The sequence below is a fragment of the Lissotriton helveticus genome, chromosome 10 (assembly GCF_964261635.1).
Source record: "Lissotriton helveticus chromosome 10, aLisHel1.1, whole genome shotgun sequence".
Classification (NCBI taxonomy): domain Eukaryota; kingdom Metazoa; phylum Chordata; class Amphibia; order Caudata; family Salamandridae; genus Lissotriton; species Lissotriton helveticus.
In genome coordinates, this window is record NC_136071.1 from 959,232,881 (window position 1) to 959,260,745 (window position 27,865).

Here is a 27,865-nt window from a genome sequence, read left to right on the forward strand (position 1 = left end):
CTTCCCAACAGCGTCAGCGGTAGGGACCGCCAGTGTGAAACGTCTGCTTTCAATCTCTGTAGGGGCCTAATCAAGTTTTCGTCTATAAATACCTTCTTTTGGGGCGTGACGTATATGCCTAAGTATTTAAATCCCCCAATTACAATTTGTAGGGGACATTCTAGGGGAAGTGTCGGAGGCGAGCCGTATAGTAGATAGAGCAGTGACTTAGACCAATTTATCGTGTACCCTGATTTCTCACCATACACTGTGAGGATGTTGAATAGTACCTCCAGGGACTCTGTCGGGGACGTCATGTATATTAACACATTGTCTGCGTAGAGGGAGACTCGGTCCTCCCAACCCGCCCCCCACTTCAGCCCTCTAAACAGTTGTGTTGTGCATACCCATGTCGCCAATGGTTCCAATATAAGGGCAAAGAGGAGAGGGGAAAGTGGACAACCCTGTCGTGTCCCTCTACCCAATGCGAACTCCCTGGATATACGGCTATTTGCCACTACCTGTGCCAATGGTGCCGTGTATAACAATCGAATCCACCCACAGAATTTTGGGCCAAAACCCATTCTCTGCAGCACCGCGAACATGAATGGCCATTCCACTAAATCAAACGCCATCTTTGCGTCTAATGAAAGAATGGCAGCGTCGTCTTGGAGCATTGGAATGCGAGCTAGAACCCCATTAATGCGCCGTAGATTCAGGGAGGTGTTAAGTCCAGGCATAAAAACCGGTTTGTCTGGGTGGACCAGTGTCGTAAGATGGGTCTGCAGTCGTAGCGCTAGTGTTTTTGCCAATATCTTTGCTTCTGTGTTTATCAACGATATCGGTCTGTATGAAGAAGGCTGCTCCGGTGGTTTTCCGGGTTTGCGTATCGTCACTATGGTCGCCAATCTTTGGTCCCTCGGTAGTGTTCCCTGTGTGTAACAGTATTTATACATGTCCAACAGATGGGAAGTGACCTTATTAGCTACCTTCTTATATAGCTCTACTGGTAGACCATTGGGCCCCATTGTTTTGCCTGTGTGCAATACCGCCAGAGCCTTTCCTACCTCCTCCCCTGATAAGTCCGCTTCGAGCGCTTCCACATCTTCCGGTGAGAGAGTGGTCAGCGGTATCCCATTTAAGAATTGCAAGCATTCCTCTTCAGTCACCCCTCCCCTTGGTGTGTATACCTGTTCGTAGTATGTCGCTAATTCTTCCACAATTAACTGGGGGTCAGTCGTAAGTGTACCGTCCTCTAGCGTCATTTGGGCAATCCATCTATCAGCTCTTTCTTTCTTTTCCAGCCAAGCAAGCATTTTCCCCGTCTTGTCCCCCATTTCGTAGATCCTGTGCCTGGTGTCCGCGTGTCTCATCTTTGCCATCTCTTCTGCATATGTTCGGAACTCCTGAGTAGCTAGTGTAAGGGACTGTGCTGTGGTCTCGTTGGGGTCTATGGCGTGTGTTCTTTCCGCCTCTAATGCAGCCGCCTCTAAGGATTCAACGTTATGTCTGTGTTCTCGCTTGTGGCGGGTGATAGTGGAAATGGCTTGCCCCGGATAACTGTTTTGTATGCCTCCCAAAGCGTGCATGGTGAATCCACCGTCGACACATTTTCGGTGAAGTAGTGGTCCGTGGCTGTTACTAGGGCCTTTGCTATTTTACGGTTCTGTAGGAATCCCGGATATAGGGGGTAAATTCTTTGCCGTCTAGGGAGCTGTGTGGTGTAGGTAAGGTGTATCGGGAAGTGGTCAGAGAATCCCCTTACTAAGTGTTCGACCGCTGTTACCTTCTCTGGGGTTACCGCCAGTGTTAGTATGTAGTCTATACATGAGAGACTATTATGTGCTCCAGAGTAAAAAGTGTATTGTCAGTCGATGGGGTGTTTCAGTCTCCACATATCTGTGAGGCCCATGGCATCAAGGAAGTCCCTGAGGGCCTGATTGGATCTGTTTTCCTCCCTGGGTGGGTTGCGGTCGAGGGCCGCATCACTTACTGCATTTAGATCCGCCCCTATGATCAGTTCGCCCTCCGGTAAATCTAATAAGAGTTTCCCAAGGTCGTGGAATGCTGACTGGTGAAGTGTCGGCGGGATGTATACCGATACCATATTGTAGAGGCGCCCCTCCCACTGACACATGAGTGCGGCAAAATGCCCCTGATCATCCGCCCAGGTTTTTGTGACCACCAGTGGGGAGCTTTTATGAATCAATACACCCACCCCTCTGGACCCGGAGGAGAATTCTGCATGAGTGGCCATCTTAAATCCCCAGCGGTTCAGTGCCTTACAGGCCAGCCATGTCAAATGAGTTTCCTGAAGCAATACCACAGTTGGGCCTTTTCTCTTTAGATATTGCAGGACCAGTCCCCTTTTTATTTTGTGTCCCAACCCGTTCACATTCCAGGATATAATGGACAGGAGAGGGGTGACCATTTGTGGAGTCTGGAGTTCAGGACCCATTGCTTCGCTGCTCAACATGGTGGTCTTGTGGTGTGGGTTGCCATGCGGCACCTTGGCCTATGGATGTACCCAGTGCCCGTGTATTCAGCTGTGTCGTGATGAGGAGTGACTGTGGAACTATAACCTGTAAAGAAATTCGCATAAACTATGCAATACTTAAAGCCCCTGCCCCCCAACCTGCCTCCCTGCCCAGAGGATCCACAACTATCCGCCTCCCCAACTGAGCAGAGTGCTTTTTAACCCTAGTGAGTTTCATAACAAGTGGGGGTAGTCCCCGTGACCCTTATGAAGTCCCCTTATAGGAGGTCAGTCCTGTCAGTGCCCTTGGGATCGATAGTTCCTACCTGCTGCAGTCTTCATTTGCCGACCGGCAGCTTCTGCCAAATGTCTCCGTGGTGATCAGGTACAACTTCCCCCCCGCCTCCCTCCGTGGAGCCCACTTATGGGTCGTGGTCCTCGGGAACGCCAGTTCCTCCATGAATCCGGTTACCATTGTCTGTTCATAGCCTGTGCGGGTTTGTACTGCGCCATCCACTCCTTAGTGTCCATTTTCTGCGCTCTGCCCTCCGCCGTCTGAATCGTTGCGAGCGTTCCCTCGATGCCTGGGTCCTCGCGCCGGCCGCCAGCCCTCAAGCCAGTCCCTCGCCTCCTCAGGGGACTCCAGAAACCACGCCTTCCCTTCGGATTCTACACGTAGCCTCGCTGGGAAAATCATGGAGTATTTGATTTCTCTGGCGCGGAGCTCCCTCTTCACCTCTGTGAAGCTCCACCGTTGCTGGGCCACCGCCGCTGTGTAGTCGGGGTAAAATGTGACATCCGAGTTCTCAATTTTGATCGGTGGGGCTATCCGAGCAGCTGCAATATGGCGTGCCGATCCCGAAAGTTGAAAATGCGCGCCAAAATCGGACGCAGTGGATTACCGGGAGCGGTTTTCCTCCTGGGACACGATGTGCTCGCTCCACCGAAAAATACTTAGACAGACCACTAGGCTGAAGCTGGTTCTGGATTAAGTCCTCCACGAAGAGGTCAAGGGTCGGACCCCAGGCCATCTCCGGCACGCCAACCAGGCGTACATTATTGCGTCGGGATCTTCCTTCCTGCTCGTCCAGCTTAGCCTTCAGCATGGTGTTGTCTTGCTCCAGTGTGCGTACTCTGATCTGCAAGTCCGCCGTGTCCGCCGAGAGCCCCGTCGCTGTTTTCTCCACTTCTCCCAAGCGGTCCGATACTTTTGCGAGGTCGGCTTGCATAAAAGAAATGTCAGTGGAGATTGTGCCCATGGAGGATTGCATCGTCTGTAAAGTCGCCATTACATCTTTGAGGGTGATTTCACCGGTGGTGCCCGGGCTGTGGGGCGATTGGGTGGATGGCTGCGGTGCGTTCGCTTTCGCCGAGTCCACGCTGTCTTTATTGTAGGCATATTTCTCCAGCCGTGGAGCCTGCTGCGCCTGTGACCCCCTGCCGCTCATTATCGCCCGCCGTGTCGCTCCTGAATGTGCTCTATCTGGGGCTGAGTAGCAGCAGTATGTCGCTTGGTATTTCCACCGTCCTCACCTCTTCGGCGCCGTCCTGGGACCAGAGCCCTGTGCTCCCTTATCTGGCCCTCGCCTTTCACGTTGCCTCTCTGTTGGGCACCTGGTCGTCAATGCGTGTTTGTGGTCTGTGTGCCACAACGTTAGGTGGCTTGTCCGAACCGTGTGTCCATGAGTACACAGAGTCCTGTGCCGGGGTTCTTTTTGGGGTTTTCGACTGGTGCCAAGGAACTCTTAGGTTTGCTGCCGGGTGAACCGCTCTGCCTATGTGGCCAGTGTGACGCGGGGCAATGTGTGGGCCTCCGCTTACCTCCTTAACTGCTCCTGTGCCCCGGGGAGGCATCTCAGGCCGCCCGCTCCGTTTTGGCCGTAACTCCGGGCCTACTCGTTTCCGTTTCCATGGCAGGAGCGCTCCTCCCACAGGGCCCGATGCCTTCTTAGGTCCGGTGGGTGGCGCTGGCCCCGCAGCCTCCGCTGGTGTTTTGGCGCCCTTTCTGCCACACCGGCCTCCGGGTCTCGGCTCTAATATAGTCCCCGGCTCCGTCAGTCCTAGTAGGCCGCAATCTTCAGGGCAGTGTAACTTGGTCGGGGCAGGAAGTTCCGCGACGCCGGCAGTCTTTTCTAGTGGTGGGGAAGCTCCAGTTTCGAAGCCGCTGCAGTGGTGCTATTTTCGGGCAGGATATATATGCGGATTTTGTGGGGAAGCTCCACGGGTCACGGAGCTCTTTTAGGCTGCGGCCATCTTGGTTGGACGCTGGCCACGCCCCCCGGTTATCCCATGTTTGGGTTATTTGATTTACCTGTCAGCCCCTAGTACAGTACCCCATGTGTGCCCAGGGCTTGTAAATCAAATGCTGATGGTGGGCTTGCAGCACTGGTTGTGCCACCCACAGAAGCGGCTTATAAAGTGTGTCTCAGGCCTGCCATTGCAAGGCCTATGTGCAGTCTAGCACTGCCATGTCGACTTGGCGAAGTGCACCCACTTGCCAGTCCCCAAATCTTCCCTTTGCTTCATATTAGACACCCCTTCGGTAGGCCCAGGGGCAGGGTGCACTGTAAGTATAAGGTAGGACATGCTCTGATGTGTGTAGCATGTTCTAATAGTGAATTACAGTCATTTTCGTTTTTCACTATTGAAGGCCACCTGTTCTCATAGGCCAGAATGGGCAGTTAGATTATTACATTCTTATAATCCTAACTGACTCAGGGAACATGGTAGAAATTCAAATTTAGTATGCCTGAAATCAGAATAATAAAATACATATTTTAGTAAAGCTGGTTTTAATATTCTCTGTTTGAAAATACCACTTTTAGAAAGTAGGTATTTTCTTGCCTAACTATCCAGGCCTGCCTCTGCTGGGTTGTTTATTCCTTGTTTGGGTTTGTGAGTGACAGGGCTGGGGGGATTCCAGGAGACAGGCTGGGGCAGCCCAGGGGTGACTAGAGAGATCTGCATCTAGATAGGAGGGAGGAGTTGCACCTGGGACCTAAATAGGGCTGGGCCTTCCCTCTACAATGCTGGCTCCACCTCCTGTGGCTTGTCTGATGTCTCTGCCCTGCACTGTGAAAGAATAGAAGGAATCATGTCAACAGAGTGCTCCAGAGCTGTATCTTATCTCTCCTGTGCTGGCTCCACCTCCTGTGGGGCGGCTGATGTCTCTGCCCTGCACAGTGAAAGGAAGAAGAGAGTCATGTAAACAAAGTGCTCAGGAACTTGTTTGAACTAGGCAGAGGCCTCTCTGCCTTCAGAGAGCAAAGGATTTTGGGGGATAAATATTGGGATCCTGATCCCAAGAAATGAGATCACTTCTGGAACAAGAATCCTTTCTGCCAAGGAGAAGAACCAAGGAAGCTGCAGGAGTTGTACTGCCCCTCTGACAGTGTGCTGTTTGCTGGGTTGGCCTGCAGTGGTTGCTTCATTGCCAAGGGAAAGGAGATGGGACTGTGTTAGGACTTTCATCTACAGAATATTGACCAAGGGCTTGAACTGTGTTTGCCTCCTGCTGAAGTCTCAGGGACAAAAGACTTCACCTCCAGCTCCCTCCTGAATTTCCTTGCTGGGATTTCTGACTCCAGTCACTTGCATGCCGCTGGGAGCTGGAAGCACGACGCATCGAGAAGAAGTATGTCACCGCCACAGCTGAAATCATCGCAATGCCGGAGAAGCGAGCCTTTGTCGCATCTCGCTGGAAGTGTGTATTCATCGAAGCTGCCTGCTGTCGCATCACCGGAGAAGTGTGACGCCATCGTGGGAGTCGCCATCGCATCACCGGAAAAGCGTGTCGCAGGGCCTGTCGCGGCTCCAAAGTACAGAGTCGTCGCAAGGCTGCCAGGGCGTCATCGGATCGTCATCGCATCGTCATCGCATCGCCGCATCAAGGGCGCCATCTTCTCGCAACGCAACCGGATTATCGCATTGCATCAAAGTGCCATCTTGCGCACCGCAAGGGCCCCCGGGTCGAGAATCTATGCATTACCTCCGCACCGGTAAGGCTCATGACGAGTCCCCTACTCTGCTCAAGCATTGAGGAAGGACGCAACCGTTCTCCCGGGTGAAGGAAAAGACCCATCTCCCCTTTTGCAAGCCTTTTGTTCACTTTGCGTTACGCATCCAGGTACTTTGTTGAGAACTTTGTCGCATTTACCAACAACTTGAACTAAGCAACTTTAATCACCTTTTAAGTAATCTTAAGTGTAGTATTTGTGGTCTTGTCTTTAAGTCTATATTTTAAAAATACTTATTTTTATAAAACATGTGTTGTGTCCATCTGCAGTGTTTTCACTGTATTAATGTGTATATTCACAAAAGCTTAACACACTGCCTCTGAGATAAGCCTGTCTGCTCGTGCCAAGCTACCAAGGGGGTGAGCAGGGGTTATTAAGGAGTGTAATCCCCTTATCCTGACTTAGAAGTAAGGGTCCCTATTTGGACAAAGGTGAATACCATTGCCAACTAGAGACCCCCAGATCTAACAAGGACCTACATTGAACTAAGAAATTAGACAAGGAAAAATGTAGACAATGGTCAGGAGGAAGAATTGATACATCTGCTCCTACAACCTACATCTTGGTACAAGAGTGACTATTATGTTTCATTTATATATAGTGAGTTTCCCCTTTGCTCACACTGGATGAGAAAAACCATCAACACATGCGTGAGTGTCACACAAAAGCAGGGAAAGAAACTAGACAGACTAAGTGTTGCTTTTGGTGAGCGGTGAAAATTCACCCTATCATCACATGCGATTTACATGTTGTTAACTGACTTAGGCTACAAGCTTAATATGCCAAACTGGATACACACAAAAACTATTTGGTAAGAAACTCTTTGGGTGTTATGTAGCACACAACATCAAGTATTGATAACCATCTTACCCTAAATTAGGGGATACTGTTACCTCGGTACAGGCGGGGTTGACGTCCTTTATAGTCACTGTCTGGGTAATAAATTCTGAAAAGAAGGAGAGAGACAGGGAGGAAGTGGTTAGAATTAACATCTCAAAGGACCGAACATAGGTTTTTGTGAAAATCAAGTCAGCTGAGGGTTTGGTGGATAAGGGACGAGTCATTAAAAAGGCATTAGACACAGACATACAAATGAGGACTCTGTTAAGGTAGCCTGTCCTTAGAAAACCCCCAGAGTATTGCGGGGAACCCTGCCGTGAATCAAAAGCAATTTTCTTCTCCTGGGCTTGTTTTGCTCCTGCTAGTGGAAGCTCACATTTCTGGTTCCCTGCACTAGACCTGGAATCTGCCTGGGTTCCTGGTGCTCTCTCCTGCTTCTGGAGCCATCTTCCAAAGCCCCCTCAGCAGCCAGTCACCAGGACACCCTCCTTGCCATACTCCCCTTGTCTCACAACCTCTTGGCTTCTTACAGGGCCCCTGTATGTCAGCAGAGTGAAAGGGTCAGTCCAAAGAAGTCCCTGGGAAACCATCTAGGGCCCTCAGGAGACCATACACCCAACTGTTCCTCAGGGGATGTAAGGGGGGCAGTACCACTGAGCCTGGCGACACATCCTAGTCCTGGGATCAGCAGGAATAAAAGTACCAAAGTCCAATATTGCAGAGGCATCAGGTGGCTTCTTTTTCCTTCTAGGCAGTCTGTCGCTGATGTCACTCTTTGGTCCAGTATCTTGTAATCTTTCTCTACCTTGTGCAGTCCAAAACCTGGGTAGTAAAAGGTGAAAATTCTAGGGGGATTAAATGGGTGGACCCCATTTTTACTATACTCTGTGATGAACAGGCAGCATTAACTGAGTCAAGATGTCCCCTAAAAGAATAGTCTTCTGAAAATGAGAAAGAAGATGACATTTCTATTCCAACTGGGGGTACTTACACAGCGAGCCTGAATTTTCAATGCAACTCTCAGAAACACTATGCATGCACATATTTACGTTTTGAGCTAAAAAAAATACACTAAAACCAACACCATCATTGCTGTAAAATAAAAGATATGAACATGTAAGTGTGAATAGTGAATAGCCTTAACCTGCCTCAATGAGAAACAGACTGCACTTTCTAAACAAAAAAAGCCACAACACAGCAATTAAAATGTCATCATGTCTGTAATAAGGTAACTACACCAAAATACACTCTGAGTCTGAGCTACAAGCTGCACATCATGTCACATAAAACAACGATTGGTGAACTTTCAAAGTGGTGGGGTGTAATTAGTAGCAAGCTTCGCATCCCCAAAATATATTTTGAAAAGTAAGAGGGCAATGATGCATTTCGCCGGCAATGTACTTTCTCAAAAAAGCAATATGATTTATATGCAGCTCAGAAGAGTATTCAAAGAATATTCCAAATAGTTTAATGGAGTGCATTCAAGTTGAAAATAGGGGTTGTCATGAAGCGTAATCTGCGAGATTATGCAGAATTATGCGAAAAAAGTAATTCTGCAATCAGCATTACTTCTTAGCACAAAAATGTCCCACTGTGTTTAAACCAAATACAAGGATACATTTGCGCTAAGAAACAGCGCTAAATAAAAGAGAACATGACTAGCGAGCACAAAGAGATGCTTGTGCTCACTAAATGTGCTCCTGGGGTAGGATTTCCCCCAAATTACTCCTGGCATTTAGCGCTATTTTCGTAGTGCAAAATGCACCCTCACTTCCATATTTTGCGCTATAAAAATAGGGCTAACTGCAGCAGAATACAAATAGCGAGGGCTGCTCATTAAATGTGCTCTTGCGAGTAATTGCGTAATTATCAGTAATTCCACATCAAAGAGTAATGCAGAATAATTACCAAAATCACTTCTATTCCACTGGTGTAATCAGGGCCGGACTGGCTGTAGCGGGCACCAGGCAATCCCCCCCCCCCCCCCACCCTGCGCCGCACGGGTGGGGGCCGGTTTTGGGCCCCTGGGGGCCGTTTTTGTTACAGGGCCGTTTTGTAGCATAGCTGCAAAATCTGCCCGGCAACAAAATCGGCTGAAAACCGGCCCTGGCAAAGAGCTCAGTGGCACCCCCAAGCCCCGAGGGGCGGGGGCCAGACGAGCACTTTGCTGGGGCCGGTTTTGGTTCCCAGTCCGGCCCTGGGTGTAATTGAAAATCCGCCGATGCCTGATTCAGACCTAAAATAGTGTGGATACCAAAGGATGTATTATCTGCTGAAAACAAATCTTTGACGAAAAACTCCTAAATAATTGTATCAAAATACCATTGTTTTTACAGTTAGTTCAAATAAACTGGGTGTGTAGTTCCCATTATCCATATTCTTTTTTAATTTATATCTTTTTATTCACTTCTGTCTATCCTTTAACTTTCTTTTTTTTACCCTCTCTGTGTTTCTTTTAGTCTGGAAGGGCGGAAGGGAACAACAGGATCACACAGCTCTCAGCATCCAAGGACTTTGAAAACAAATTACCCCTCAGGTTAGCAAATCAGGGAGACTCCGACAGGTTTAGATAGCAGACAAATTGCTTATGATTCATCAGCCTTATAAACTCAAACCGCAGACAGCAGTAGTGATAATAATGTTACATGGAGCTGTCATTACAGGTCATGAAATGGCTCCACGTAATTTACAAACAACCACGACAACAACTGCCATTTGGCATTTGTCGCCAGCTTGTCATTTTGTAAAAAAGAACTCATTTTGCTGTCGAATGGTAGTTTTTCATTTTTTGCTCAATAAAATAATTCTTCTCAAGCATGCTTCAATTAATTATTAATGTTAAAGCGGAAACTTAGCCTAAAGTGAACTTGAAGCACTGAGCACACCAACATGAATTCATGCGGGAGAGGTGATTTATAAAAAGTTTATGAAGGAAAAATGTTAGTACATGGGTGAGAGAGGATGCCAAAGAGGTCTTAACATCCTCCCAACAGTACTGTAAACAAAAGGATGCCTTAGGTGCAAAACAATGGTTTCCAGGACCAGCTTTCGCGCTGATGGTGCGCAATGCGACAATTTTTGGGCTTCCCTCCAATGTCAACCTTCTACATGGATTCCATACACTACCACCCCCACCAACCCCCCTCATCTCTCTATAGCCTCTCTCTCACATACATTTCATTTTTAAAGTGCTGGTTGGGGATGGCTTTACTAATAAAAATATTTTTCTTCAAAACATTTTTTTGTTTTATTAGCAACATTAGGAATAAATAATAAAAGACTCTGGAAAAACCTAATGCCCTAACTTATACTATGTAGTTTGCATGCAGCTCCTTATTGACAGTTCATAAGACTATATCAAGATTGTAACTTCTGAACTGCAAGCAACAGAAGGATCTCTGTGATAAAAACAGTAACGCACTGAGCTATCCACATATAATTAAGGTCTGTGATCTGCATAGTACATTCTTCCTCGACTACTTTAGGAGAAGTCCAATTGCCACTAGACAAAACTCATCTCTCTTCTTCAGGAACATTAATCATCAGCGTTATCCTGATATTTTTATTGTTCCCTGAAATCTTCTTGAAAATAGCAAAAGGAACAAATTATGGACGAAATGCTGAACAATGCAACCAGTCACAAGTATCTGGGCTTAATCCATTGTTCTTTTGCTTACTTCCCCACCCTACTTTGGACCCAGCATGTGCAAATCAGTCTTGACCCTGCTCCTCATCGGAACAGTCCCGCCCGAACTGCCAAGCCAGGTCCTCCCTGGACCAGAAACAAGCATCCTGGAACCGGTTTCAGAGCTTTTGTGTGCAATTTTAAGCATCCCTTTTGAATACCCATGTTGGACTTGACCTTTCTGGCAGGTTCACCCCTAAAACTTTTTGCTTTTAATGGTGACCTGGTGATGGGGATTTTTGGTTTGTGCGCACTTTCACTGTGTCCCAGTGGAAAGTGCGTGCGTACTCTGCATGTGGTGAGATAGGCCTGCCCTCCCATAGGAATGCATGGGGAATGTATGTGTCCCTGGTAGTTCCTGATGCGTGGGGTGTGCAGGCTCGAGTCTGGTATGTGCGGACTCGTGTGATTGAATGCTGCGCAATGATGTATGCGGCGTGTATGTGTCTAGTTCTTGACATGGCTGTGTGTGTGCTATAAAGGTGCTGGCATGTAATTGGCTGGAGCTGGCAGGGGTGCCAGGCTCCATGAGTCCTGATGGGTCTGCCTGGTGGTGAGTGTGGAGATTAGCATGCTGATGGCTGGGGAGGAGTGCACCTGGGTCCTGAATAGGGCTGGGCTTTCCCCACACAATGCTGGCTCCGCCCCCTATGGTGCGTCTAACGACCCTAACCCTGCCAGTGAATAGAGTGAGGGGCTGAGCACATCAAGAGTGCTCCAAAACCAGCTGCGACTGGTTTCTCCCCCACCCTGCACCTACAGACAAAGGGTTTAACTGTATAAAAAGGGGCTGTGTCCCCAGAAATGTTGTTCTCTTCCAGGATCCTATCTGAGGGGGGCTGCTGTTGCTGCTGGGCGCCAGGAGAACCGCCACTTGGACTGCCTCCCTGCCTGGAGGCCCAGTGAGCTGGCTCTGGGTCCAGCCTTGCCCCCCCCCAATCTTGCTGCAGTCCTAGGAGGACTTTTTCTGGACTGGTGGACCTTTGTTTGCCTATAGCGCTGGGAGCGCTTTATTTTCCCCTTATAGCGCTTGAGAGCGCTGTAATTATCTGCTAATTTACAACAAGGGGTGGTGATGGACAGAGTCTCTGAATTAAGCAGAGTACTCTCACCCAGTCAAGAGATCAGGGCTAGATCCAACACCGTTTTTTAGCTCATTGCACCATCCCAGTTTCAGAACCTGGCTGTATGCAAATTAGTCTGTCCCTGGCCCAGTGCATCATGGGAACAGGGCAGGCCAGACTACAAAAGCCAATTCTTACACTGGAAAGGAAACAAGCTTCCGGGGACCGGTTTCTGGCATTTCAGCCGTCTTCGGCCCGGCTTGCTTGAATCCTGATGGTGCAATGAGCAAGGGACTCACATCTGAGTAAAACCCTTCCACGCTTAGGGTGGACAAAATAATTTACAACAAGGGGTGGTGATGGACAGAGTCTCTGAATTAAGCAGAGTACTCTCACCCAGTCAAGAGATCAGGGCTAGATCCAACACCGTTTTTTAGCTCATTGCACCATCCCAGTTTCAGAACCTGGCTGTATGCAAATTAGTCTGTTCCTGGCCCAGTGCATCATGGGAACAGGGCGACCAGACTACAAAAGCCAATTCTTACACTGGGAAGGAAACAAGCTTCCGGGGACCGGTTTCTGGCATTTCAGCCGTCTTCGGCCCGGCTTGCTTGAATCCTGATGGTGCAATGAGCAAGGGACTCACATCTGAGTATACCCTTTCACGCTTAGGGTGGACAAAATAATTTACAACAAGGGGTGGTGATGGACAGAGTCTCTGAATTAAGCAGAGTACTCTCACCCAGTCAAGAGATCAGGGCTAGATCCAACACCGTTTTTTAGCTCATTGCACCATCCCAGTTTCAGAACCTGGCTGTATGCAAATTAGTCTGTCCCTGGCCCAGTGCATCATGGGAAAAGGGCAGACCAGACTACAAAAGCCAATTCTTACACTGGGAAGGAAACAAGCTCCCGGGGACCAGTTTCTGGCATTTCAGCCGTCTTCGGCCCGGCTTGCTTGAATCCTGATGGTGCAATGAGCAAGGGACTCACATCTGAGTATACCCTTCCACGCTTAGGGTGGACAAAATAATTTACAACAAGGGGTGGTGATGGACAGAGTCTCTGAATTAAGCAGAGTACTCTCACCCAGTCAAGAGATCAGGGCTAGATCCAACACCGTTTTTTAGCTCATTGCACCATCCCAGTTTCAGAACCTGGCTGTATGCAAATTAGTCTGTCCCTGGCCCAGTGCATCATGGGAACAGGGCAGACCAGACTACAAAAGCCAATTCTTACACTGGGAAGGAAACAAGCTTCCGGGGACCGGTTTCTGGCATTTCAGCCGTCTTCGGCCCGGCTTGCTTGAATCCTGATGGTGCAATGAGCAAGGGACTCACATCTGAGTATACCCTTCCACGCTTAGGGTGGACAAAATAATTTACAACAAGGGGTGGTGATGGACAGAGTCTCTGAATTAAGCAGAGTACTCTCACCCAGTCAAGAGATCAGGGCTAGATCCTACACCGTTTTTTAGCTCATTACACCATCCCAGTTTCAGAACCTGGCTGTATGCAAATTAGTCTGTCCCTGGCCCAGTGCATCATGGGAACAGGGCAGACCAGACTACAAAAGCCAATTCTTACACTGGGAAGGAAACAAGCTTCCGGGGACCGGTTTCTGGCATTTCAGCCGTCTTCGGCCCGGCTTGCTTGAATCCTGATGGTGCAATGAGCAAGGGACTCACATCTGAGTAAAACCCTTCCACGCTTAGGGTGGACAAAATAATTTACAACAAGGGGTGGTGATGGACAGAGTCTCTGAATTAAGCAGAGTACTCTCACCCAGTCAAGAGATCAGGGCTAGATCCAACACCGTTTTTTAGCTCATTGCACCATCCCAGTTTCAGAACCTGGCTGTATGCAAATTAGTCTGTCCCTGGCCCAGTGCATCATGGGAACAGGGCAGACCAGACTACAAAAGCCAATTCTTACACTGGGAAGGAAACAAGCTTCCGGGGACCGGTTTCTGGCATTTCAGCCGTCTTCGGCCCGGCTTGCTTGAATCCTGATGGTGCAATGAGCAAGGGACTCACATCTGAGTATACCCTTCCACGCTTAGGGTGGACAAAATAATTTACAACAAGGGGTGGTGATGGACAGAGTCTCTGAATTAAGCAGAGTACTCTCACCCAGTCAAGAGATCAGGGCTAGATCCAACACCGTTTTTAGCTCATTGCACCATCCCAGTTTCAGAACCTGGCTGTATGCAAATTAGTCTGTCCCTGGCCCAGTGCATCATGGGAACAGGGCAGACCAGACTACAAAAGCCAATTCTTACACTGGGAAGGAAACAAGCTTCCGGGGACCGGTTTCTGGCATTTCAGCCGTCTTCGGCCCGGCTTGCTTGAATCCTGATGGTGCAATGAGCAAGGGACTCACATCTGAGTATACCCTTCCACGCTTAGGGTGGACAAAATAATTTACAACAAGGGGTGGTGATGGACAGAGTCTCTGAATTAAGCAGAGTACTCTCACCCAGTCAAGAGATCAGGGCTAGATCCAACACCGTTTTTTAGCTCATTGCACCATCCCAGTTTCAGAACCTGGCTGTATGCAAATTAGTCTGTCCCTGGCCCAGTGCATCATGGGAACAGGGCAGACCAGACTACAAAAGCCAATTCTTACACTGGGAAGGAAACAAGCTTCCGGGGACCGGTTTCTGGCATTTCAGCCATCTTCGGCCCGGCTTGCTTGAATCCTGATGGTGCAATGAGCAAGGGACTCACATCTGAGTATACCCTTCCACGCTTAGGGTGGACAAAATAATTTACAACAAGGGGTGGTGATGGACAGAGTCTCTGAATTAAGCAGAGTACTCTCACCCAGTCAAGAGATCAGGGCTAGATCCAACACCGTTTTTTAGCTCATTGCACCATCCCAGTTTCAGAACCTGGCTGTATGCAAATTAGTCTGTCCCTGGCCCAGTGCATCATGGGAACAGGGCAGACCAGACTACAAAAGCCAATTCTTACACTGGGAAGGAAACAAGCTTCCGGGGACCGGTTTCTGGCATTTCAGCCGTCTTCGGCCCGGCTTGCTTGAATCCTGATGGTGCAATGAGCAAGGGACTCACATCTGAGTATACCCTTCCACGCTTAGGGTGGACAAAATAATTTACAACAAGGGGTGGTGATGGACAGAGTCTCTGAATTAAGCAGAGTACTCTCACCCAGTCAAGAGATCAGGGCTAGATCCAACACCGTTTTTTAGCTCATTGCACCATCCCAGTTTCAGAACCTGGCTGTATGCAAATTAGTCTGTCCCTGGCCCAGTGCATCATGGGAACAGGGCAGACCAGACTACAAAAGCCAATTCTTACACTGGGAAGGAAACAAGCTTCCGGGGACCGGTTTCTGGCATTTCAGCCGTCTTCGGCCCGGCTTGCTTGAATCCTGATGGTGCAATGAGCAAGGGACTCACATCTGAGTATACCCTTCCACGCTTAGGGTGGACAAAATAATTTACAACAAGGGGTGGTGATGGACAGAGTCTCTGAATTAAGCAGAGTACTCTCACCCAGTCAAGAGATCAGGGCTAGATCCAACACCGTTTTTTAGCTCATTGCACCATCCCAGTTTCAGAACCTGGCTGTATGCAAATTAGTCTGTCCCTGGCCCAGTGCATCATGGGAACAGGGCAGACCTGACTACAAAAGCCAATTCTTACACTGGGAAGGAAACAAGCTTCCGGGGACCGGTTTCTGGCATTTCAGCCGTCTTCGGCCCGGCTTGCTTGAATCCTGATGGTGCAATGAGCAAGGGACTCACATCTGAGTATACCCTTCCACGCTTAGGGTGGACAAAATAATTTACAACAAGGGGTGGTGATGGACAGAGTCTCTGAATTAAGCAGAGTACTCTCACCCAGTCAAGAGATCAGGGCTAGATCCAACACCGTTTTTTAGCTCATTGCACCATCCCAGTTTCAGAACCTGGCTGTATGCAAATTAGTCTGTCCCTGGCCCAGTGCATCATGGGAACAGGGCAGACCAGACTACAAAAGCCAATTCTTACACTGGGAAGGAAACAAGCTTCCGGGGACCGGTTTCTGGCATTTCAGCCGTCTTCGGCCCGGCTTGCTTGAATCCTGATGGTGCAATGAGCAAGGGACTCACATCTGAGTATACCCTTCCACGCTTAGGGTGGACAAAATAATTTACAACAAGGGGTGGTGATGGACAGAGTCTCTGAATTAAGCAGAGTACTCTCACCCAGTCAAGAGATCAGGGCTAGATCCAACACCGTTTTTTAGCTCATTGCACCATCCCAGTTTCAGAACCTGGCTGTATGCAAATTAGTCTGTCCCTGGCCCAGTGCATCATGGGAACAGGGCAGACCAGACTACAAAAGCCAATTCTTACACTGGGAAGGAAACAAGCTTCCGGGGACCGGTTTCTGGCATTTCAGCCGTCTTCGGCCCGGCTTGCTTGAATCCTGATGGTGCAATGAGCAAGGGACTCACATCTGAGTATACCCTTCCACGCTTAGGGTGGACAAAATAATTTACAACAAGTGGTGGTGATGGACAGAGTCTCTGAATTAAGCAGAGTACTCTCACCCAGTCAAGAGATCAGGGCTAGATCCAACACCGTTTTTTAGCTCATTGCACCATCCCAGTTTCAGAACCTGGCTGTATGCAAATTAGTCTGTCCCTGGCCCAGTGCATCATGGGAACAGGGCAGACCAGACTACAAAAGCCAATTCTTACACTGGGAAGGAAACAAGCTTCCGGGGACCGGTTTCTGGCATTTCAGCCGTCTTCGGCCCGGCTTGCTTGAATCCTGATGGTGCAATGAGCAAGGGACTCACATCTGAGTATACCCTTCCACGCTTAGGGTGGACAAAATAATTTACAACAAGGGGTGGTGATGGAAAGAGTCTCTGAATTAAGCAGAGTACTCTCACCCAGTCAAGAGATCAGGGCTAGATCCAACACCGTTTTTTAGCTCATTGCACCATCCCAGTTTCAGAACCTGGCTGTATGCAAATTAGTCTGTCCCTGGCCCAGTGCATCATGGGAACAGGGCAGACCAGACTACAAAAGCCAATTCTTACACTGGGAAGGAAACAAGCTTCCGGGGACCGGTTTCTGGCATTTCAGCCGTCTTCGGCCCGGCTTGCTTGAATCCTGATGGTGCAATGAGCAAGGGACTCACATCTGAGTATACCCTTCCACGCTTAGGGTGGACAAAATAATTTACAACAAGGGGTGGTGATGGACAGAGTCTCTGCATTAAGCAGAGTACTCTCACCCAGTCAAGAGATCAGGGCTAGATCCAACACCGTTTTTTAGCTCATTGCACCATCCCAGTTTCAGAACCTGGCTGTATGCAAATTAGTCTGTCCCTGGCCCAGTGCATCATGGGAACAGGGCAGACCAGACTACAAAAGCCAATTCTTACACTGGGAAGGAAACAAGCTTCCGGGGACCGGTTTCTGGCATTTCAGCCGTCTTCGGCCCGGCTTGCTTGAATCCTGATGGTGCAATGAGCAAGGGACTCACATCTGAGTATACCCTTTCACGCTTAGGGTGGACAAAATAATTTACAACAAGGGGTGGTGATGGACAGAGTCTCTGAATTAAGCAGAGTACTCTCACCCAGTCAAGAGATCAGGGCTAGATCCAACACCGTTTTTTAGCTCATTGCACCATCCCAGTTTCAGAACCTGGCTGTATGCAAATTAGTCTGTCCCTGGCCCAGTGCATCATGGGAACAGGGCAGACCAGACTACAAAAGCCAATTCTTACACTGGGAAGGAAACAAGCTTCCGGGGACCGGTTTCTGGCATTTCAGCCATCTTCGGCCCGGCTTGCTTGAATCCTGATGGTGCAATGAGCAAGGGACTCACATCTGAGTATACCCTTCCACGCTTAGGGTGGACAAAATAATTTACAACAAGGGGTGGTGATGGACAGAGTCTCTGAATTAAGCAGAGTACTCTCACCCAGTCAAGAGATCAGGGCTAGATCCAACACCGTTTTTTAGCTCATTGCACCATCCCAGTTTCAGAACCTGGCTGTATGCAAATTAGTCTGTCCCTGGCCCAGTGCATCATGGGAACAGGGCAGACCAGACTACAAAAGCCAATTCTTACACTGGGAAGGAAACAAGCTTCCGGGGACCGGTTTTTGGCATTTCAGCCGTCTTCGGCCCGGCTTGCTTGAATCCTGATGGTGCAATGAGCAAGGGACTCACATCTGAGTATACCCTTCCACGCTTAGGGTGGACAAAATAATTTACAACAAGGGGTGGTGATGGACAGAGTCTCTGAATTAAGCAGAGTACTCTCACCCAGTCAAGAGATCAGGGCTAGATCCAACACCGTTTTTTAGCTCATTGCACCATCCCAGTTTCAGAACCTGGCTGTATGCAAATTAGTCTGTCCCTGGCCCAGTGCATCATGGGAACAGGGCAGACCAGACTACAAAAGCCAATTCTTACACTGGGAAGGAAACAAGCTTCCGGGGACCGGTTTCTGGCATTTCAGCCGTCTTCGGCCCGGCTTGCTTGAATCCTGATGGTGCAATGAGCAAGGGACTAACATCTGAGTATGCCCTTCCACGCTTAGGGTGGACAAAATAATTTACAACAAGGGGTGGTGATGGACAGAGTCTCTGAATTAAGCAGAGTACTCTCACCCAGTCAAGAGATCAGGGCTAGATCCAACACCGTTTTTTAGCTCATTGCACCATCCCAGTTTCAGAACCTGGCTGTATGCAAATTAGTCTGTCCCTGGCCCAGTGCATCATGGGAACAGGGCAGACCAGACTACAAAAGCCAATTCTTACACTGGGAAGGAAACAAGCTTCCGGGGACCGGTTTCTGGCATTTCAGCCGTCTTCGGCCTGGCTTGCTTGAATCCTGATGGTGCAATGAGCAAGGGACTCACATCTGAGTATACCCTTCCACGCTTAGGGTGGACAAAATAATTTACAACAAGGGGTGGTGATGGACAGAGTCTCTGAATTAAGCAGAGTACTCTCACCCAGTCAAGAGATCAGGGCTAGATCCAACACCGTTTTTTAGCTCATTGCACCATCCCAGTTTCAGAACCTGGCTGTATGCAAATTAGTCTGTCCCTGGCCCAGTGCATCATGGGAACAGGGCAGACCAGACTACAAAAGCCAATTCTTACACTGGGAAGGAAACAAGCTTCCGGGGACCGGTTTCTGGCATTTCAGCCGTCTTCGGCCCGGCTTGCTTGAATCCTGATGGTGCAATGAGCAAGGGACTCACATCTGAGTATACCCTTCCACGCTTAGGGTGGACAAAATAATTTACAACAAGGGGTGGTGATGGACAGAGTCTCTGAATTAAGCAGAGTACTCTCACCCAGTCAAGAGATCAGGGCTAGATCCAACACCGTTTTTTAGCTAATTGCACCATCCCAGTTTCAGAACCTGGCTGTATGCAAATTAGTCTGTCCCTGGCCCAGTGCATCATGGGAACAGGGCAGACCAGACTACAAAAGCCAATTCTTACACTGGGAAGGAAACAAGCTTCCGGGGACCGGTTTCTGGCATTTCAGCCGTCTTCGGCCCGGCTTGCTTGAATCCTGATGGTGCAATGAGCAAGGGACTCACATCTGAGTATACCCTTCCACGCTTAGGGTGGACAAAATAATTTACAACAAGGGGTGGTGATGGACAGAGTCTCTGAATTAAGCAGAGTACTCTCACCCAGTCAAGAGATCAGGGCTAGATCCAACACCGTTTTTTAGCTCATTGCACCATCCCAGTTTCAGAACCTGGCTGTATGCAAATTAGTCTGTCCCTGGCCCAGTGCATCATGGTAACAGGGCAGACCAGACTACAAAAGCCAATTCTTACACTGGGAAGGAAACAAGCTTCCGGGGACCGGTTTCTGGCATTTCAGCCGTCTTCGGCCCGGCTTGCTTGAATCCTGATGGTGCAATGAGCAAGGGACTCACATCTGAGTATACCCTTCCACGCTTAGGGTGGACAAAATAATTTACAACAAGGGGTGGTGATGGACAGAGTCTCTGAATTAAGCAGAGTACTCTCACCCAGTCAAGAGATCAGGGCTAGATCCAACACCGTTTTTTAGCTCATTGCACCATCCCAGTTTCAGAACCTGGCTGTATGCAAATTAGTCTGTCCCTGGCCCAGTGCATCATGGGAACAGGGCAGACCAGACTACAAAAGCCAATTCTTACACTGGGAAGGAAACAAGCTTCCGGGGACCGGTTTCTGGCATTTCAGCCGTCTTCGGCCCGGCTTGCTTGAATCCTGATGGTGCAATGAGCAAGGGACTCACATCTGAGTATACCCTTCCACGCTTAGGGTGGACAAAATAATTTACAACAAGGGGTGGTGATGGACAGAGTCTCTGAATTAAGCAGAGTACTCTCACCCAGTCAAGAGATCAGGGCTAGATCCAACACCGTTTTTTAGCTCATTGCACCATCCCAGTTTCAGAACCTGGCTGTATGCAAATTAGTCTGTCCCTGGCCCAGTGCATCATGGGAACAGGGCAGACCAGACTACAAAAGCCAATTCTTACACTGGGAAGGAAACAAGCTTCCAGGGACCAGTTTCTGGCATTTCAGCCGTCTTCGGCCCGGCTTGCATGAATCCTGATGGTGCAATGAGCAAGGGACTCACATCTGAGTATACCCTTCCACGCTTAGGGTGGACAAAATAATTTACAACAAGGGGTGGTGATGGACAGAGTCTCTGAATTAAGCAGAGTACTCTCACCCAGTCAAGAGATCAGGGCTAGATCCAACACCGTTTTTTAGCTCATTGCACCATCCCAGTTTCAGAACCTGGCTGTATGCAAATTAGTCTGTCCCTGGCCCAGTGCATCATGGGAACAGGGCAGACCAGACTACAAAAGCCAATTCTTACACTGGGAAGGAAACAAGCTTCCGGGGACCGGTTTCTGGCATTTCAGCCGTCTTCGGCCCGGCTTGCTTGAATCCTGATGGTGCAATGAGCAAGGGACTCACATCTGAGTATACCCTTCCACGCTTAGGGTGGACAAAATAATTTACAACAAGGGGTGGTGATGGACAGAGTCTCTGAATTAAGCAGAGTACTCTCACCCAGTCAAGAGATCAGGGTTAGATCCAACACCGTTTTTTAGCTCATTGCACCATCCCAGTTTCAGAACCTGGCTGTATGCAAATTAGTCTGTCCCTGGCCCAGTGCATCATGGGAACAGGGCAGACCAGACTACAAAAGCCAATTCTTACACTGGGAAGGAAACAAGCTTCCGGGGACCGGTTTCTGGCATTTCAGCCGTCTTCGGCCCGGCTTGCTTGAATCCTGATGGTGCAATGAGCAAGGGACTCACATCTGAGTATACCCTTCCACGCTTAGGGTGGACAAAATAATTTACAACAAGGGGTGGTGATGGACAGAGTCTCTGAATTAAGCAGAGTACTCTCACCCAGTCAAGAGATCAGGGCTAGATCCAACACCGTTTTTTAGCTCATTGCACCATCCCAGTTTCAGAACCTGGCTGTATGCAAATTAGTCTGTCCCTGGCCCAGTGCATCATGGGAACAGGGCAGACCAGACTACAAAAGCCAATTCTTACACTGGGAAGGAAACAAGCTTCCGGGGACCGGTTTCTGGCATTTCAGCCGTCTTCGGCCCGGCTTGCTTGAATCCTGATGGTGCAATGAGCAAGGGACTCACATCTGAGTATACCCTTCCACGCTTAGGGTGGACAAAATAATTTACAACAAGGGGTGGTGATGGACAGAGTCTCTGAATTAAGCAGAGTACTCTCACCCAGTCAAGAGATCAGGGCTAGATCCAACACCGTTTTTTAGCTCATTGCACCATCCCAGTTTCAGAACCTGGCTGTATGCAAATTAGTCTGTCCCTGGCCCAGTGCATCATGGGAACAGGGCAGACCAGACTACAAAAGCCAATTCTTACACTGGGAAGGAAACAAGCTTCCGGGGACCGGTTTCTGGCATTTCAGCCGTCTTCGGCCCGGCTTGCTTGAATCCTGATGGTGCAATGAGCAAGGGACTCACATCTGAGTATACCCTTCCACGCTTAGGGTGGACAAAATAATTTACAACAAGGGGTGGTGAGGGACAGAGTCTCTGAATTAAGCACAGTACTCTCACCCAGTCAAGAGATCAGGGCTAGATCCTACACCGTTTTTTAGCTCATTACACCATCCCAGTTTCAGAACCTGGCTGTATGCAAATTAGTCTGTCCCTGGCCCAGTGCATCATGGGAACAGGGCAGACCAGACTACAAAAGCCAATTCTTACACTGGGAAGGAAACAAGCTTCCGGGGACCGGTTTCTGGCATTTCAGCCGTCTTCGGCCCGGCTTGCTTGAATCCTGATGGTGCAATGAGCAAGGGACTCACATCTGAGTATACCCTTCCACGCTTAGGGTGGACAAAATAATTTACAACAAGGGGTGGTGATGGACAGAGTCTCTGAATTAAGCAGAGTACTCTCACCCAGTCAAGAGATCAGGGCTAGATCCAACACCGTTTTTTAGCTCATTGCACCATCCCAGTTTCAGAACCTGGCTGTATGCAAATTAGTCTGTCCCTGGCCCAGTGCATCATGGGAACAGGGCAGACCAGACTACAAAAGCCAATTCTTACACTGGGAAGGAAACAAGCTTCCGGGGACCGGTTTCTGGCATTTCAGCCGTCTTCGGCCCGGCTTGCTTGAATCCTGATGGTGCAATGAGCAAGGGACTCACATCTGAGTATACCCTTCCACGCTTAGGGTGGACAAAATAATTTACAACAAGGGGTGGTGATGGACAGAGTCTCTGAATTAAGCAGAGTACTCTCACCCAGTCAAGAGATCAGGGCTAGATCCAACACCGTTTTTTAGCTCATTGCACCATCCCAGTTTCAGAACCTGGCTGTATGCAAATTAGTCTGTCCCTGGCCCAGTGCATCATGGGAACAGGGCAGACCAGACTACAAAAGCCAATTCTTACACTGGGAAGGAAACAAGCTTCCGGGGACCGGTTTTTGGCATTTCAGCCGTCTTCGGCCCGGCTTGCTTGAATCCTGATGGTGCAATGAGCAAGGGACTCACATCTGAGTATACCCTTCCACGCTTAGGGTGGACAAAATAATTTACAACAAGGGGTGGTGATGGACAGAGTCTCTGAATTAAGCAGAGTACTCTCACCCAGTCAAGAGATCAGGGCTAGATCCAACACCGTTTTTTAGCTCATTGCACCATCCCAGTTTCAGAACCTGGCTGTATGCAAATTAGTCTGTCCCTGGCCCAGTGCATCATGGGAACAGAGCAGACCAGACTACAAAAGCCAATTCTTACACTGGGAAGGAAACAAGCTTCCGGGGACCGGTTTCTGGCATTTCAGGCGTCTTCGGCCCGGCTTGCTTGAATCCTGATGGTGCAATGAGCAAGGGACTCACATCTGAGTATGCCCTTCCACGCTTAGGGTGGACAAAATAATTTACAACAAGGGGTGGTGATGGACAGAGTCTCTGAATTAAGCAGAGTACTCTCACCCAGTCAAGAGATCAGGGCTAGATCCAACACCGTTTTTTAGCTCATTGCACCATCCCAGTTTCAGAACCTGGCTGTATGCAAATTAGTCTGTCCCTGGCCCAGTGCATCATGGGAACAGGGCAGACCAGACTACAAAAGCCAATTCTGACACTGGGAAGGAAACAAGCTTCCGGGGACCGGTTTCTGGCATTTCAGCCGTCTTCGGCCTGGCTTGCTTGAATCCTGATGGTGCAATGAGCAAGGGACTCACATCTGAGTATACCCTTCCACGCTTAGGGTGGACAAAATAATTTACAACAAGGGGTGGTGATGGACAGAGTCTCTGAATTAAGCAGAGTACTCTCACCCAGTCAAGAGATCAGGGCTAGATCCAACACCGTTTTTTAGCTCATTGCACCATCCCAGTTTCAGAACCTGGCTGTATGCAAATTAGTCTGTCCCTGGCCCAGTGCATCATGGGAACAGGGCAGACCAGAGCTAAAAAACGGTGTTGGATCTAGCCCTGATCTTTTGACTGGGTGAGAGTATTCTGCTTAATTCAGAGACTCTGTCCCTCACCACCCCTTGTTGTAAATATTTTTGTCCACCCTAAGCGTGGAAGGGTATACTCAGACATGAGTCCCTTGCTCATTGCACCATCACGATTCAAGCAAGCCGGGCCGAAGACGGCTGTAATGCCAGAAACCGGTCCCCGGAAGCTTGTTTCCTTCCCAGTGTAAGAATTGGCTTTTGTAGTTTGGTTTGCCCTGTTCCCATCATGCACTGGGACAGGAACAGACTAATTTGCATACAGCCAGGTTCTGAAACTGGGATGGTGCAATGAGCTAAAAAACGGTGTTGGATCTAGCCCTGATCTTTTGACTGGGTGAGAGTATTCTGCTTAATTCAGAGACTCTGTCCCTCACCACCCCTTGTTGTAAATATTTTTGTCCACCCTAAGCGTGGAAGGGTATACTCAGACATGAGTCCCTTGCTCATTGCACCATCAGGATTCAAGCAAGCCGGGCCGAAGACGGCTGTAATGCCAGAAACCGGTCCCCGGAAGCTTGTTTCCTTCCCAGTGTAAGAATTGGCTTTTGTAGTTTGGTTTGCCCTGTTCCCATCATGCACTGGGACAGGAACAGACTAATTTGCATACAGCCAGGTTCTGAAACTGGGATGGTGCAATGAGCTAAAAAACGGTGTTGGATCTAGCCCTGATCTTTTGACTGGGTGAGAGTATTCTGCTTAATTCAGAGACTCTGTCCCTCACCACCCCTTGTTGTAAATATTTTTGTCCACCCTAAGCGTGGAAGGGTATACTCAGACATGAGTCCCTTGCTCATTGCACCATCAGGATTCAAGCAAGCCGGGCCGAAGACGGCTGTAATGCCAGAAACCGGTCCCCGGAAGCTTGTTTCCTTCCCAGTGTAAGAATTGGCTTTTGTAGTTTGGTTTGCCCTGTTCCCATCATGCACTGGGACAGGAACAGACTAATTTGCATACAGCCAGGTTCTGTAACTGGGATGGTGCAATGAGCTAAAAAACGGTGTTGGATCTAGCCCTGATCTTTTGACTGGGTGAGAGTATTCTGCTTAATTCAGAGACTCTGTCCCTCACCACCCCTTGTTGTAAATATTTTTGTCCACCCTAAGCGTGGAAGGGTATACTCAGACATGAGTCCCTTGCTCATTGCACCATCAGGATTCAAGCAAGCCGGGCCGAAGACGGCTGTAATGCCAGAAACCGGTCCCCGGAAGCTTGTTTCCTTCCCAGTGTAAGAATTGGCTTTTGTAGTTTGGTTTGCCCTGTTCCCATCATGCACTGGGACAGGAACAGACTAATTTGCATACAGCCAGGTTCTGAAACTGGGATGGTGCAATGAGCTAAAAAACGGTGTTGGATCTAGCCCTGATCTTTTGACTGGGTGAGAGTATTCTGCTTAATTCAGAGACTCTGTCCCTCACCACCCCTTGTTGTAAATATTTGTGTCCACCCTAAGCGTGGAAGGGTATACTCAGACATAAGTCTCTTGCTCATTGCACCATCAGGATTCAAGCAAGCCGGGCCGAAGACGGCTGTAATGCCAGAAACCGGTCCCCGGAAGCTTGTTTCCTTCCCAGTGTAAGAATTGGCTTTTGTAGTTTGGTTTGCCCTGTTCCCATCATGCACTGGGACAGGAACAGACTAATTTGCATACAGCCAGGTTCTGAAACTGGGATGGTGCAATGAGCTAAAAAACGGTGTTGGATCTAGCCCTGATCTTTTGACTGGGTGAGAGTATTCTGCTTAATTCAGAGACTCTGTCCCTCACCACCCCTTGTTGTAAATATTTTTGTCCACCCTAAGCGTGGAAGGGTATACTCAGACATGAGTCCCTTGCTCATTGCACCATCAGGATTCAAGCAATCCGGGCCGAAGACGGCTGTAATGCCAGAAACCGGTCCCAGGAAGCTTGTTTCCTTCCCAGTGTAAGAATTGGCTTTTGTAGTTTGGTTTGCCCTGTTCCCATCATGCACTGGGACAGGAACAGACTAATTTGCATACAGCCAGGTTCTGAAACTGGGATGGTGCAATGAGCTAAAAAACGGTGTTGGATCTAGCCCTGATCTTTTGACTGGGTGAGAGTATTCTGCTTAATTCAGAGACTCTGTCCCTCACCACCCCTTGTTGTAAATATTGTTGTCCACCCTAAGCGTGGAAGGGTATACTCAGACATGAGTCCCTTGCTCATTGCACCATCAGGATTCAAGCAAGCCAGGCCGAAGACGGCTGTAATGCCAGAAACCGGTCCCCGGAAGCTTGTTTCCTTCCCAGTGTAAGAATTGGCTTTTGTAGTTTGGTTTGCCCTGTTCCCATCATGCACTGGGACAGGAACAGACTAATTTGCATACAGCCAGGTTCTGAAACTGGGATGGTGCAATGAGCTAAAAAACGGTATTGGATCTAGCCCTGATCTTTTGACTGGGTGAGAGTATTCTGCTTAATTCAGAGACTCTGTCCCTCACCACCCCTTGTTGTAAATATTGTTGTCCACCCTAAGCGTGGAAGGGTATACTCAGACATGAGTCCCTTGCTCATTGCACCATCAGGATTCAAGCAAGCCGGGCCGAAGACGGCTGTAATGCCAGAAACCGGTCCCCGGAAGCTTGTTTCCTTCCCAGTGTAAGAATTGGCTTTTGTAGTTTGGTTTGCCCTGTTCCCATCATGCACTGGGACAGGAACAGACTAATTTGCATACAGCCAGGTTCTGAAACTGGGATGGTGCAATGAGCTAAAAAACGGTGTTGGATCTAGCCCTGATCTTTTGACTGGGTGAGAGTATTCTGCTTAATTCAGAGACTCTGTCCCTCACCACCCCTTGTTGTAAATATTTTTGTCCACCCTAAGCGTGGAAGGGTATACTCAGACATAAGTCCCTTGCTCATTGCACCATCAGGATTCAAGCAAGCCGGGCCGAAGACGGCTGTAATGCCAGAAACCGGTCCCCGGAAGCTTGTTTCCTTCCCAGTGTAAGAATTGGCTTTTGTAGTTTGGTTTGCCCTGTTCCCATCATGCACTGGGACAGGAACAGACTAATTTGCATACAGCCAGGTTCTGAAACTGGGATGGTGCAATGAGCTAAAAAACGGTGTTGGATCTAGCCCTGATCTTTTGACTGGGTGAGAGTATTCTGCTTAATTCAGAGACTCTGTCCCTCACCACCCCTTGTTGTAAATATTTTTGTCCACCCTAAGCGTGGAAGGGTATACTCAGACATGAGTCCCTTGCTCATTGCACCATCAGGATTCAAGCAAGCCGGGCCGAAGACGGCTGTAATGCCAGAAACCGGTCCCCGGAAGCTTGTTTCCTTCCCAGTGTAAGAATTGGCTTTTGTAGTTTGGTTTGCCCTGTTCCCATCATGCACTGGGACAGGAACAGACTAATTTGCATACAGCCAGGTTCTGAAACTGGGATGGTGCAATGAGCTAAAAAACGGTGTTGGATCTAGCCCTGATCTTTTGACTGGGTGAGAGTATTCTGCTTAATTCAGAGACTCTGTCCCTCACCACCCCTTGTTGTAAATATTTTTGTCCACCCTAAGCGTGGAAGGGTATACTCAGACATGAGTCCCTTGCTCATTGCACCATCAGGATTCAAGCAAGCCGGGCCGAAGACGGCTGTAATGCCAGAAACCGGTCCCCGGAAGCTTGTTTCCTTCCCAGTGTAAGAATTGGCTTTTGTAGTTTGGTTTGCCCTGTTCCCATCATGCACTGGGACAGGAACAGACTAATTTGCATACAGCCAGGTTCTGAAACTGGGATGGTGCAATGAGCTAAAAAACGG

The 27,865-nt window shown here is 48.9% G+C and overlaps 1 protein-coding gene across 10 annotated transcripts in view; it reads left to right on the forward strand.

Annotated features, from left to right (window-relative positions):
- LOC144784678 (metalloreductase STEAP4-like) overlaps nt 1-27,865 on the forward strand; it is a 445,141-nt gene that overhangs the window by 157,109 nt on the left and 260,167 nt on the right. Inside the window, exon 1 of one of the 10 annotated variants that reach the window (XM_078663626.1) lies at nt 9,776-9,847. The exons of the other annotated variants lie outside the window; for them this stretch is intronic. The gene's annotated coding sequence lies outside the window, so the exon portion shown is untranslated. Of the gene's footprint in view, nt 1-9,775; nt 9,848-27,865 lie in introns of those variants that run through there. 10 annotated transcript variants of the gene reach the window in all.